This window comes from Cavia porcellus, unplaced genomic scaffold, assembly GCF_034190915.1.
Source record: "Cavia porcellus strain 051 isolate PalLab524CR breed Dunkin Hartley unplaced genomic scaffold, mCavPor4.1 scaffold_13, whole genome shotgun sequence".
NCBI lineage: Eukaryota > Metazoa > Chordata > Mammalia > Rodentia > Caviidae > Cavia > Cavia porcellus.
The window spans coordinates 49245165-49258643 of NW_026947496.1; the positions used below are offsets into that span (position 1 = coordinate 49245165).

General features: G+C 42.2%; 1 protein-coding gene across 4 annotated transcripts in view; it reads left to right on the forward strand.

Moving 5' to 3' along the window:
• Positions 1 to 4553: 4553 nt before the first annotated feature.
• The window catches only part of Slc41a3 (solute carrier family 41 member 3), a 48885-nt gene continuing 39959 nt past the window's right edge, over positions 4554 to 13479 (forward strand). For 2 of the 4 annotated variants that reach the window (XM_005005251.3, XM_063260212.1), the window contains exon 1: positions 4607 to 4748. The gene's annotated coding sequence lies outside the window, so the exon portion shown is untranslated. Of the gene's footprint in view, positions 4749 to 13479 lie in introns of all 4 variants that reach the window. The other 2 variants (XM_063260211.1, XM_005005252.4) reach the window with 2 other exon arrangements.

Below are 13479 nucleotides of genomic sequence, written 5' to 3' on the forward strand. Positions count from 1 at the left end.
ATTTTTCAAAAAGCTAAAAATAAAAATTCCATTTGACTCAGATATTTCCCTTCCCAAAAGAGCTGAAGATATCACATTATAGTGATACATGTATCCCATTGTTTATAGGAGCACAGTTCATAATAGCTAAATCTTGGGAATAGCTAATATATCCATCAACAGATGAACAGCTAAATAAAATGTGGTATTTATACACAGTGGAATAGTACCAAGCTATAAAGAAAGTATAAATTTGAGACTTTTGTAGGAAAATGGATGCACCTTGAAGACATAAGATTATGTTAATAAATCAGACACACAAACATAAACATTGTATATTTTTTCTCATTTGAGTTATCCATATATAAACAAAAAGCAAACTAAAAGATTGATAAAAGGAAACAGAAGGATAGATCTTTTACAAAGGGGAAGAAGACAAAAATACCAAGCATAGGGAAAGGGAGAAAAGGGGAAAGGAACATAAAAATATTTAAAATGCATCAGGTACATGTATCATCTATCCACAGTGAATGTAATCAATATTGCAAATATTGCAAACATGAACAAAATAATAACAGTAATCATGGAAATAGGGAAAGGGCAACCAGAGAAGGTGAGAGGGATATGAGTAGGGAGGAGAAGGGGAATAAAAAGAATCATGTTAAGTGTGTATATCCACTACCTAAAATGAATGTAACTATCAGGTACTGAAAACATACTAATAAAATAAAATCTATTTTTTAAAAATTTTATTTAAAGAAAGACTAAACAAAACAGAAAATAGGTAGAAATAATACATACATTCAGAGAAAAAAAATAAACAGTAAGAAATCACTAGTTGATGTTTACATATTGTCGTTTTACAAAGAGTTGTTCAAGATACAAAAATGGAACATGTAAAGTGGGAATTCAAACAGAGAGACTGCAAACAGTTCTGTTCAACTGTCCAACAAAAACTTAGTAACATGGTTGTCAATCCTATACACTTAAACATACATGCAGTTATCCATATCTTCATTTATGTTTAGATTAAACAAAATAAAGCAGGTTAAAATCATTCTGAACAAAGAATAATAGTATTGCTGGATTTCACATCATGACACTCTGTGATCAGCACTGCGTACTGTAGTGTCTTTTTTTAAAAATTTGATTTAAAGAAAGACTGAACAAAACAGAAAATGGGTAGAAAAAATACATAATTTCAAAGAAAAAATAAACTAAGAAATCACTAATTGATGATTACAGATTGTCTTCTTACAAACAGTTATTCAAGATACTAAAGTGGAGCATATAAAGTGGGGTTTCAAACAGTGAGACTGCAACCAGTTAAACTATGCAACAAAACTTAGAAATATGGTTATCAGTCCTATACACAAACATACATACAGTTATTCATATCTTCAATTATATTGAGATTGAACAAACCCAAGCAGTCTAATATCACTCTGAACAAAGAAAAATACTATTGCTGGGTTTCACATTATGACACTCCAGAATCATCACTGGGTATTTTAGTGTTTCTTTTAATAAAATTAAATCTATAAAAAGTAAATTAAGCATAAAAAAAGAGAACGTATCTTTCCATGTCATGCCCCCAGTGAACTCCCCTTCCAACCAGACCCTACCTCCAACATGAGATGGGGGACATTTTGGATCTAAACCATAACAGTATCTTGTAACATGTTGGGAATCCAAGGATGAATGAAAGTCTCTTGCCTTGGGGAATTCATAGCCTGAAAAGCAGTAACATCTAACTTTCTATAATAGTTCCCCCTTGTTTCAAGACTGCCCATGAATTTCTGAAACCTCAGATAATACAGAACCTTAGAGAAAATGCTTTTCTTATACACACCTATGACAAAATTTAATTTATGAATTAGCCACAGTAAAAGATTAACAACAGTAGTTAATAAAATAGAAAAAATATAACACTCTATAATAGAGTTGTTTAAAACTTACAAACTATTTCTGGAAATTTCCAATTAGTCTTTTTTGGATTGGTATTCACTATGGAAAGTGAGACAGAAGAAAATGATAGATTCTTGCATAGTACATAGCAAGCGTACTAGGAGGGTGAGAGAAAAGAGGTCCACAAAAGTGTGTTTTACTTCCTGGGGATGATGGTTCTGGTCAATCTTGAAGGAAGCGCGATGCCGCTGTGAAGGAAAACACCTCACCAGCACCTGTTGCCTCTGAAGGGAAAGCTGGAGTGGCAGCTCAGGGGCTGGACTATTTGTTGTATAAAGAAGCTAAGGGCCCTAAACTTCAAAGTCTCTTGTGTGGTCAGTCTCGTGGATCAGGCCATGCTCTATCACTCCTTCAGCAGCCATCACAGCCAAGCTATGTGAGGCGAGGGCAGGACTTGGTCTTTGTATAGGAGCCCCGCTTCCTGGAAATAGAGAGGCAGAAGGAAAGAAGGCTAGGTTCAGGCAGCCCTGAGGTAGGGATGCTGCCACCAAACTGAAGATCATTTGAAGAAGATGAGGATAGGCCAAAAATGCAAGGTGGACATTGTATAGGCAGAGAACTGGGACAGATGTGAGGAAAGGTGTGAGCTGGGTCAGGCCTGCACGGATGCCCACATCAGTCTCTCTGCCTGGCCCTCCTTTCCCCCTCCCTCACCTCCCATAGGTTTATCCAGGTACCTGGAATTATTTCTCTACCAATAGTTTGCAGCAAGCATATATGGAACACTCGCTGTGTACGAGGCACTGTGCAGAAACTCTGCATGGATTGCTCCATATGAAGCAGGCACTCAGGTTATAACCACTCTATGAGTAAGAAACTTGATAACTTAGCGTCAAGTCATGGTGAAAATATAAATCCCCCAAGACTCCATAACAAAATACCAAAGACTTGGTGGCTTAGACATAAACACTTGTCTTTTTGCAATTCAGGAGGCTGGAAGTCTGCCATAGTTTGGGTCTGAAATGTCCTTGCCAAAACCTATCAGTTAAATGTCTTATCTCCAGATTGGAACTTTTGGAAGATAGTAGAACTTCTAAGGGATGGACTTAGTGGAAGGACTTTTGGTCACTCTTAAGGGATGGTCTCTTTTTTGTGGCCCAGCCATGAAGTGCATTGTTTTGCTTTTACTATGTGCTCTTATTATGACTGCTGCTTTACTATGGGCTCAAAGAGAATGAATCAACCAATCATGGATTGAAACCTCCAGAACTGTGATCCAGAATTAATCTTTTCTCTTTATAACTGATTATCTCAGGTATTTTATTACAACAGTAGAAAGTTGACTAACAGAGAGTCCAAGATCAAGGTGCCCAGATGATTGTTTCTGCTAAGGTTTCCCTTCCTGTCTCACAGACATTCATTTTCTTGCTCTGTGTTCCTCTGGGCACACACACAGAGAATTCTCTCATCCTTGACGTTCAGGGTTACGGCTTTGACACTTCGTATGGCCTGTGAGTGAGAGGGAGAGTAGCGCCCCGGCTAGTTTTCAGGAGCTGTTACACACTGCCTGTCAATTTACCAAGATCTCAAGAACTGAGCCCCTGCCTCAGTTTTGCTGTTTAGTTCAGTTGGTTGCCCTCTTTTGTGGTGTCATTCGTCTCCTGCTGGGGTCAACTGTTACCATTTATCATTGCACTTCTGCCAGTTTATTTTTCTTGCATTAGAGTTAAGAAATTGAGATGTATCCTGTACCCATACCTAACTCTATTGAAACTAGACATGGCCTCACGCTGTCTCACAAACTGTATGCTTAAATATGTAAAAGTTATAAATAAAACTAACAAACTGTTAAAAGTTTGCTCTGTTCTCTGGCTTTGACTAGGGTGCCTTCATAGCACTCTGGCAGACCATGTTCACATGCAGAGTTCTTGGACCCCTGGGAGCTCTGTGAGGCCCTGTAAACAGCTACCTAGCTTTGCCCAGACTGTTAGTGATTGAAACTGTTGATCTGGCACAACATCCTAGAAACGGAGTTTGGAGTCATTGGGAAATCTGAGGCCTTGGACAGCTGGCTGGAACACAAAGTCTAAGGCAAGGATCTGGCTCCCATTGGGCATGACCCCTGGTTCCATGGGGGAGAGCAGAGCTGAAAGAGAGCCAGAGAGGACCCCTGGAAGCCCAGGGGCCTGCGGAAATGTGTAGGCAATACTGATACCAGGTGCAGATAAAAAAGGCTGCAGGTTCAGGTACAAAGAATTAGGCAAGCACATGTATATGTGTCCTAACCGGGAGAATATCTGCGTTTGACATGCAAAGTTGTCTTTTGTTGAAATAATGGAATGGAATGTTTTCCTAGGTCTTCTGAAAACGACCTTTGAGTCAGTCAGAGAAAACTGAAGAGGCCTGGTAATTGTTTTCTTAGGTGTGATGATAGCATTACAGCATGTTTAAAAAACCTACCTCATGGTAACTATACTCAAGTATGTAAAGGAAAATATTTCTGCTTAGACTATTTAAAATTATTCCAGGAATAAAGCAATGGTATGTCTGGGGTAAAGGACTCAGATTTCAAAAAGCGGGAGCAGCATTACGCGAACCTTTCCGAAAGCCGGCGTAGGGGCGTGGCTGGTTGCGGCGGCCCCGCCCCGTCGTGCGGCCCCGCCCCCAAGGTTCAGACGGGCGCCGCCCCCGAGGTCCGGGCCCTGAGGCCCCGCGGAGGGGCGGCGCCCGGCCGGGGCGGGGCTGGGTTCTGTGGCCCGGTCCTTCCCGCTTCCTTCTCGCGGCGGGGCGCTCAGCTCGCGGCCGGCCGGCGGGCGCTCTGTAGCTGCTGTTTCCATGACGCCCTCCCGAAGGAGCACCGGGTAAGCGCGGCCCAGAGCCGGACTGGCTGCCCTGGGTTATAGAGCGGAGAGGAAACGGGATGGGGGCTGGGGTGCGCGTGCCCTAAGAAGCTCCCTGAGCGGGAGGTCTGCGGAAGGTGTTTGGGTGCCCCCATGGCGGGGTCCCGCCGGCGCTGGGTTGGGGACCCAGAGGGCGTTCGGGTTGGGCGAGGCGCGCCGGGGGCACAGGCGAGAGGTGAACAGGAAATGGGGTAAACCGCAGGGTCCGGGGGGTGCGGGGGCGGCACACCTGGGGATCAGAGGTGGTTTCCTAGCGCAGACCAGGGCAAGACGGGTGTGTGTAGGGGTTCTGCTTCCTAGGGACCCGTCAGGCTGGCTTCCCGTACCCAGGTATCAGATTTATGCCTGTCTCCATCCTCTTCCTTCAGTCATTTTCAAAGCCAGAGCACTTAGGCCTGAATTACTTGTAGATATGCGTTGCCTCCCCTGCAGCCTCCCGTAGCTCCCTAGCACCCCGTAAATACTCGCTGCGGTAATGAAGGTCCCTGCTAGACCCCTCGACACGCAGGGCAACTGTCCTGCAGTGCCTCTCTCGTGCAGTGATACTGGAGAGCCGGCGAGGGTATGTCTTCAGAAGCCCACTCTGTTAATTAATATTTTAAACCTGTATTTCTCAGACTGCTTCCCTTTACCTCATGTAAAAATGCAGATTTTTCAGCCTGTCCCAGACCTTGTACACCCTGTGAGTCTTGCCACGCTTGTCAGTAACCAGCCTCCACGTTATTTTGAGGCTGGCATCATTTAAAATCCATTGATGTGTAAAACACTAGAGCAACGAGGAGTCTGAACTGGGAGTTGGGACAAGCCAGATGGCCAGTGATGAAAATACCAGCGTTCTGCCTTATTTGAGGGTGACACAGTCCAAGTACCCCAATGAATGCCAAAAGCCTTGACTAGTACGTATCCCAATAGGTATTGTTTGCTATGCATGCACACCCATGATAAAGTTTAATTTATAAGCTAGGCAAAAGAAGAGATTAGCAACAACTACTAATAAAATAGAACAGTTTTAACAATGTGCTGTAATTAAATTGTGAGAATCACTACTCTTGATTTTGGGATGGTAGGGAAAAAAAGGGTACCTTTAAAATAAACACTGCCATATTATGGTAATTGTAGAGATGCTGGATGGTGAGTGTATCACGTTGCTCAGGACTTAAAATGTCTGAGTTCTTTCTGGAATTTCTCATTATTGAAACCTTAGTGAAATCAGATAAGGTAGGACTTCTGTACTCCACTGACTTGTCACAACCTTCTACAATAGGTCATACTAACCCTATCGGCAGATGAGACAGTAGAGCTATAACTTCTCCAGGGTCACACATTCGAAGAGCAGGCACTGATATTCTAACCCCTAGGTCCAGCTCTAGTATGTTTCCACTAGGGTGGTCATGCCATTGCTGGATGTGGTGGCACATGCCTATAATTCCAGCATCAGGGGTGGCTTTGGCAGGAGGATCATTTCAAGGCTACCCTGAGTAACTTAATGGGATTTTGTTTCTTGTTTCATTAAAAGAAAAAAAGAAAATTAAAAAGGGCTGGAGATGTAGCTCAGTGCAAAGGCCCTGGGTTTAATCCCCAGTAGTACTGCAAAAACAAGTAACATTTGAACACATTCTCTCTACAGAACACTCCACAATTTCCCATAAAGTGGTGGGGCAGCTACTACAGCCCTTATTCAGCAAGGGGCACAGAGTGGGTGAGAATGAGATGTTCACCACGGGCTTGCCCTGGACCCAGGTGACTTTTCTTGTGTCCAGGGGTTTCCCTAATCAGGCCAGTCTTTGGGCACTTGCATTCATGCATATGGGTTGAGGATGATGAAGCCTGAATAGTCACTGTCAAGATGCCATAGGCAGAAGCAGACAAGAGACCTGGAATGAGGCTGTCTGTTCCTTTCTTGGGACCATCCTGAGGTGAGAAGAGGTGTTTACAGTTCATTGTAATTTGCAGGTCCCCTGTCCTAGCTCCTGGGTATTTCTCTTGCTGAGTTTGGTTTCCTCCTTGTATTGTTTCTCCAGTAATTTTTCTGTTTCCTGCAGATTTGTAGGTGTTTGTTTTTTGCATTCTCATCCTGTATCTTACCTGTTGGTTCCAAATTTTCTCTTAGATTTGCTTGCTTTCAAATTTTCTTGCAAGGCTTTGTCCCATAGGGTAATTAAACTTTGATGCACTTGCAAATTCCCCTGACCCTGGTCTCTCGTGGTCATTGTTCTTAATGTATTTTGTTTTATTTGTTCCCCTACCCTAGACTTTAGAGGTTTCAAGGTTGGAATTCCTGCTTTGGGGTCTCATTGCACACTGCTTGTGTGCCCAGGATGTCCTAGCCCAGTCCTGCCAACAGAGGGAGCCTGTTCATAGGACTCCGCGATCTGGGTTCCTTGACAGAGCCCTTCTCTCTAACTGTGTAGCACTGGGTTCAGCGTGGTAACCTATTACTGCACAACAACATTTTGACATTTTATTGAGGGCCTACTTTAAAAAAAAAGTCCATCCTTTTTATTTACACAGATAATAAAACACACATTTCTCAAATTTCCCAGACATTTACAACTGGTTGCTTTTTTTCTTTTACTATAAATGATGCTTTATTTTTCCCAGATGTTTAAGAATTCATTATGTGTAAGTAAAACTCTTCTGAACATTTAATTAGAACCATAAATGTAATATATCTAGCTGGTGTTTTTCAGTATGTACACAATAATTATAGTGAATGCATTATTAATTAGTTCATTTTCACTAAAACTAGTTACAAAAACTCAAATACCACAGTTCTGAAAACATATGTGGTTGGCCCTGTATATCTGCAGGTTTTGCATCCATAGATTCAGCCAACCTCAGATCAAAAATATTAGACCAAACACCAAGAGAAATAGTGTGTCTGTATGGAGCATGTAGACTTTTCCCTTTATGATTAACTGAACAATACGTTTTAACTGTATAACATTGGCATCATTAGGTATTGTAATTAATCTAGAGATGATCTAAAACAGTATAATGAATCTAGGGCACATATGTTACGGTATTTTTTATTTTTATTTTAAGACAAAAGATGTTATTGTATAAGTTGTTTTTCTAAATTAAATTTTCTAAACTAAATTTTGAATCTCAGGATTCAAGATTAATTGTAGTGTTGGTACTTTGCACTGTTTAATTTGGGTTACAGTTGGGTACTCATCTCTAGCAGGTTTGCCATCACTGCTCTAAACCATAAGGGAGGCTGTTCACACATTCTGAGCAAATCCTACAGCATTTTAGGTCAGGAGGATGTTAGTGTCCACAGGGACTAATGTCTTATAGATCCCCAGGTATGATTGTATTCATTGTCTTTATGACTGTTAGTCTATGCTAGTGTTATTTTTCTTAATTTTGCTACTATTTTTCACCTTTTTAGAGTTTTATGATTCTTCCCAAACTTAAGAGAAGAGGCAATAGCTAGCCAAAAGTGATAGCATATACCTATAATCTCTGCACTCCAGGAAGCTGAGACAGGAGCTGAGACTCTCTGGGAAGCTGGCACAAATTTGAGCCCAGCCTTGGAAAAACTTAGCAAAACTTAGTGACTTAGCAAAACTTGTGTCCAAAAAAAAAACCCCAAAAGGCAGTAAGTGCCTCCGAACAGCTTAAGGCATCTCAGTTATCCTAGGGTGACTCTGGGCTTGGGGGTATGAAGGTAAGACCTGGCTGTGTCATTCAGGGTAAACTCCAACCTGTGTGTTTTCAAGCTGATCCTAAGTTTTGGCTGATACACCATGAGACTTTTGGATTTAAAATTCGATTGTTTTTCTTGCACCTTGGAATCTGTTGGCAGTGAGAGAGTCCTCTAGTATGGCTGGTGACAACCACCTCCTTGTCCTAACCTAATTCTTTAGTATATTTAGAAACTCATTTGTGTCTTATCTGAATCACAATACATTTATGGGGCCATCCAGAGGGTTGTTTCTTTTTTTAACTTTTATTTTTGAAAAAAATTTTTTGAGACAGTTTTTGCTATGTTGCCAAGTTAACCACTGAACTCCTGGGCTCAAATGACCCTCCTGCTGTAATGGCTGGGATGTAGGCGTGTTCTTAGAAAACAGTTGGGGCTCTCTTTTTTTTGAAGGGATGCCCCTTTTTAATTGGTTATCTTGTCTGACCGTGTGTACTCATCAGCTGCTGACACTTCTGCCTGGTTGTTCTATGACTGTCAGGGCTGGTTGAGTTTTCCCGTTCTGCTGGCCTGGTTTCTACTTTTCCAGCATTGTTTTTGCTCAACTACTTGCTCCTGCTTTATAGCCACTGACTTATCTCCTTGTGAAGTGACATAGATATAACACAATCAACAAAATACTGTCCCTGGCAATGAAGTCCGATCCATCTTACTAAAATCAGTAAAGCAAGTTTTCAGTAATTGGCTATATTTTTTCTTTTATTGATTTGGTGTGCTTTTTTAGTTAAAGCATTTTTTATAGACTTTATATGTCAATAAACCATTTATGATGGTTTACCCATTTATGCATCATAAATGGTTAACCCATTTATGATAAAACTTGAAACTTTTTCAATTTTTTTTTAAATTTTTACAATGAAATTCATATATGTTACCTCGAAAAATTAAGGGACAAGAATTTGAAGAGAAAACATTTTATTATGTTCTATTGGTATGGGTGTTCCAAAAGGCTTTAAAAAGTTATTTTTAACTTCTGTCTTTCCCTTTTCTTTTTTTTATGGGTTAGACATGGAAACTAGATCTTTGTGAATGCTAGGCAAGGTTGGTACTGCTGAGCTACACCAGCTCAACTATTTTTCTTTTGATAGTCTAATGAACTCATAACCTTTTACAAACTTAGCTTGTAATAATTACAGTTTGTATTTATTATTTGATGTTGAAGTTGACACTGTTGTTCGGTGGTGATCTGTTTAAATCTTTTCCTTTGTCTTTTTAGCTGCTTTTCTATCACCCTAGAAGCATCTTATTTTCTGGCAACAAAAACATGCTCCAGAATCATTTTAATTTTTTTCTTGCTTCAAATTACTGGGTTCATTATTGTCTAGGGATTCTGGTTCTGAGTAGTAGTATAGACAAAAATCTGGGTCCCCGAGACATAAGGGGCATCTCCCAAGTGGAAAAAGGCCCATGCTTTGTACTATTTTTAGAAGTGTCCATGTCAGGGCTGGAAAATATATTGTGCATTTTTTTTTAAGGTTAGGATTCACATTGATTTTTAGCCATTTTGATATACCCCCCTTTCATTTGAGCACATGGTGTTGTGAGTAACTAACCTTTTTGTCCCACGTTGGCAGTCCCTGTTCTCTCTTCTGTCCACCTTAGAGAAGATCTGGTTGGGCTACTCAGAAGCTAGAGCTACAGAGCTAGAACTTAGCAGTTAACTTTCAACGCCTCACAGAGCAGTATAAGACAACAGAGATTCACCATTTCTCAATGTTCTGTGGGTTTCTGGAACATATCTTTAGCTCCAGATGCTTGGAGCGTCTCGTGCTTTAGCCATACCTTACAGGAAACACACACTCCTTGCTTGGCCTATGAGGCCCTGTTTATTTGGCCTTGCTTCCTGTCCTGCCATTTCTGTCACTTTCCATGTGTTGACACCTAAGCCTCTGCCTGTCCTTCCTGGGAAGCAAACATGACCCTACCACTCTCTACTGACCCCTTGCCCAGACCTTGGTACTTGTTCTCTCTACCTGAAGGGTTTTTTCCCAGATTTATCCACAATTGGCATCATTTTTATCAGTGAGGAGTTAGTGAAATTGTCACCCTCTATTTTAGGGCTTTCTTTAATCGTGCATTCAAACCATCCCTTCCACCTTTCCCAAAGTAGTTAATTTTTTTTCATACTTGTATTATTTTGTACATGTATTTGTTTACTTATTTCTGTTACTGCCTCTGGAATGTAAAATTCTGAGGGTAAGACCTTTTTGTCTGACTTTTCCCAGAATTTTTAATACCTAGAGTGTGGACAACATGAAACAAAGAAATGGAATATAGTTTGTTGGATCAATGACAAATCAGGTATTCTCAGTATGCAGAGATGATAGTAGATCACAACTGGTTTTGCTTGTAAATGTAAATTATTTAAAAGATAAAAAGCATACAGTCATTGGAAGAAAGTGTAAACAATGTAAATGTGTATAAAATAGAAAGGAAGTAGGTGTGGTAGCATGTACCTGTAATCCTAGTACACTGGGAGGCTAAGGCAGGAGGATCACAAGTTTGAGTTTAGCCTGGGCAATTTAGTAATAATAAGGGCTGAGAGTGTAGCTCAGTGAAAAAGCCCTGAGTTCAATCCCTAGTACTGTCAAAATAAATTCATTAACTTAAAAATCTCAAAGGATTTTATCTTGGTACCTTGTGCCTCTTTCTCTACATCCCTTTGTGTGATGTTTACTGGCTGAGTAGATGCTGGTGCCTTTTATGGGAAGAGGCTGGGAGAGACATAACTAGGAAGATCGAGAGTCATCTGGGAGGCTGAGGCAAGAGAATCAAATATTTTGGGTCTACCCTGGCAGCTTAACAACTTTGTGAGACCCTTTCTCAAGAAGTAGTTTAAGTGGAGGTGTAGGTTTGTGTGAATGTCCTGGGTTCAATCCCCAGTTCTGAATGAGAGCCTCTCTGTTGGACTAGGGGTGTTTCAGGTACATCATAGCACCTGAGTAGGAAGTTGGCCCTCCAAATCTACATGTCAGATGAGGTCACAGCTGGAGGTATAAATCTGGGAGCTGATAGCATACCCTTGTCACTTAAGGCCACAGGCCTGATGCAATCAAGGAATAGGCTATGGTCAGGAGAGAGGAGTACCAGTCTGGAGTGCCAGTGTTGGTACATAAGGGCGAAGTAGTGCCAAGAAAAGCTGGAGCAGGAGCTCCCAGTGAGGTAGGAAAGTGAAGTAGTACCTATAAGCCCAGGAGGTCCTCGGGCTGAGATATGGGATTTCTAGGGAATATGAATTTCAGATAAATGGCAAGTCTCGATTTAGCATTTATATGTGCTAAGTGGTAGTTAAGTCTGATAGTCTGACTACTCTAAGCCAGAGGAAAGGGTCTTAAGACCACTTGTGTAAGAAGAGCACTATTCCTGTAACCTTTATACTGCTGTGCTGGTAGGAAGTAGCACCAAAAGAGCATTCTAATGTAGGGAGGAAGGTGGATTTTTTTTTTTACAATACTGGATATTAATCCAAGGTTCTCTATCATTGAGCTCATCCATGGCCTTTTTTAACTTGAAATTTTGAGACAGAGTCTGGCTGAGTTGCTGGATAGGACTTCACATTACAGTCCTCCTGGCTCAGCCTCTCTCATTGCTGGAATTACAGGCATATGTTGTGATGCCAAGTGTAGGCAGAATGTTTTATGGGGCCCTAGCAGGACGGTCCCACTAGATTTACAAGCTGGGGTGATCTAAGTGGGCCTGATTTCAAAAGTGGGGTCACAGTGCTTGTTCTTAAGAAAGGACCTGCAGTCATGTAAGCAGTCTTGACTTTGACAAGTAAGTGAGAAGAAGCAGGGGCCAAAGTCAGGTACAAGTGAAGACTGGGCAGAGCTCCTCACAACTAGGTGATGAGTGAGGAGGTGACAGTTGGGGAGGGCCACTTGGGGAAGTCTTGCATTTGGCTGAGAAATCCAGTGCATCAAGTTCTGGAGGTGCATCAGATGTGGCAAGTGAGTGACAGCTGGCCTGATCCAGAGCAGTTTGTGTTGAGAGGAGAGACCAGAGCCTGCCTGGACACTTGAGCACAGAAGGGTGGCAAAGACACACAGTAGGGAAGAGTCTTTGTATAGTTTTTCCCTGAAGGGGAAAAGGACACTCAAGGTCAAGGCCTGGATTTAGAGACAAATCCTTCCACTCACTCCAGCTCTTGTGAAATGATCCCATGATCCCCACATGTGGATGGCAGAAACGAAGGGAGTAGGAAAAGAGGGACCAGGAGAGGGAGTTGCTCTCTTGGTCCTCTGTAACCTCTGCTGTTTCTCCATAAAGGGGACAGAAATAATATAATCTTCCTGGTATCTTATGAGGATTGAAGAAATACCACATATGGTATCTATCACTAGCTGTGACTAATATTTCCTGAAGACATTTGCCTCTGCAGTGGCCCAGGTGCTCCAGCCCCACCCGCTAAGGGCCTTTCTGTCCAAGGGTCCAGGCAGCCCCATAGATAAGCAGCGAGAGTGCACGAGGGCTGTTGACAGCTCTGGGTGGTACTGGTCCTCCTGCTAACTGTGGGGTGGGATCATCTTCTCTCTCTCTCCATTATCTCCCACCTCCACAGCTGGCCCCCAGTGTGGGACTGACTCAGCTTGCCAGGATGCTGGGATGATTGTGACACAAAGTTTTGAAAAGAGATTAGTAAGGCTGGAGGCTTGAGAATGAAAAAAACCACTGGGAAGGTGGAGCAGAGCTCCTCCAGGAGGAATGACTGAATGCCATGCAGCTCTTGTTTGTAGAGCTTGGGTAGCATAGATTCTGTGCAGTGGGCCTGGTGAGAGGAGGGCAGCTGTTCTCAGCCCCGAGTTGTGGGTTGCCTGAGCCCAGTAGGAAGGTGGAGTTCCACAGTAAGAAGTGTGTCTAACGTTGGTCTTCATTGTTTATTACATCTGTGTGCCAAGCTGACCCTTTCTGGGTCCAGTGCTCCATGCTGCCTGGATGGGTGGTTGGGGACTGTCCCTGCCTTGCAGGGTGCCCACTTAAGCCATG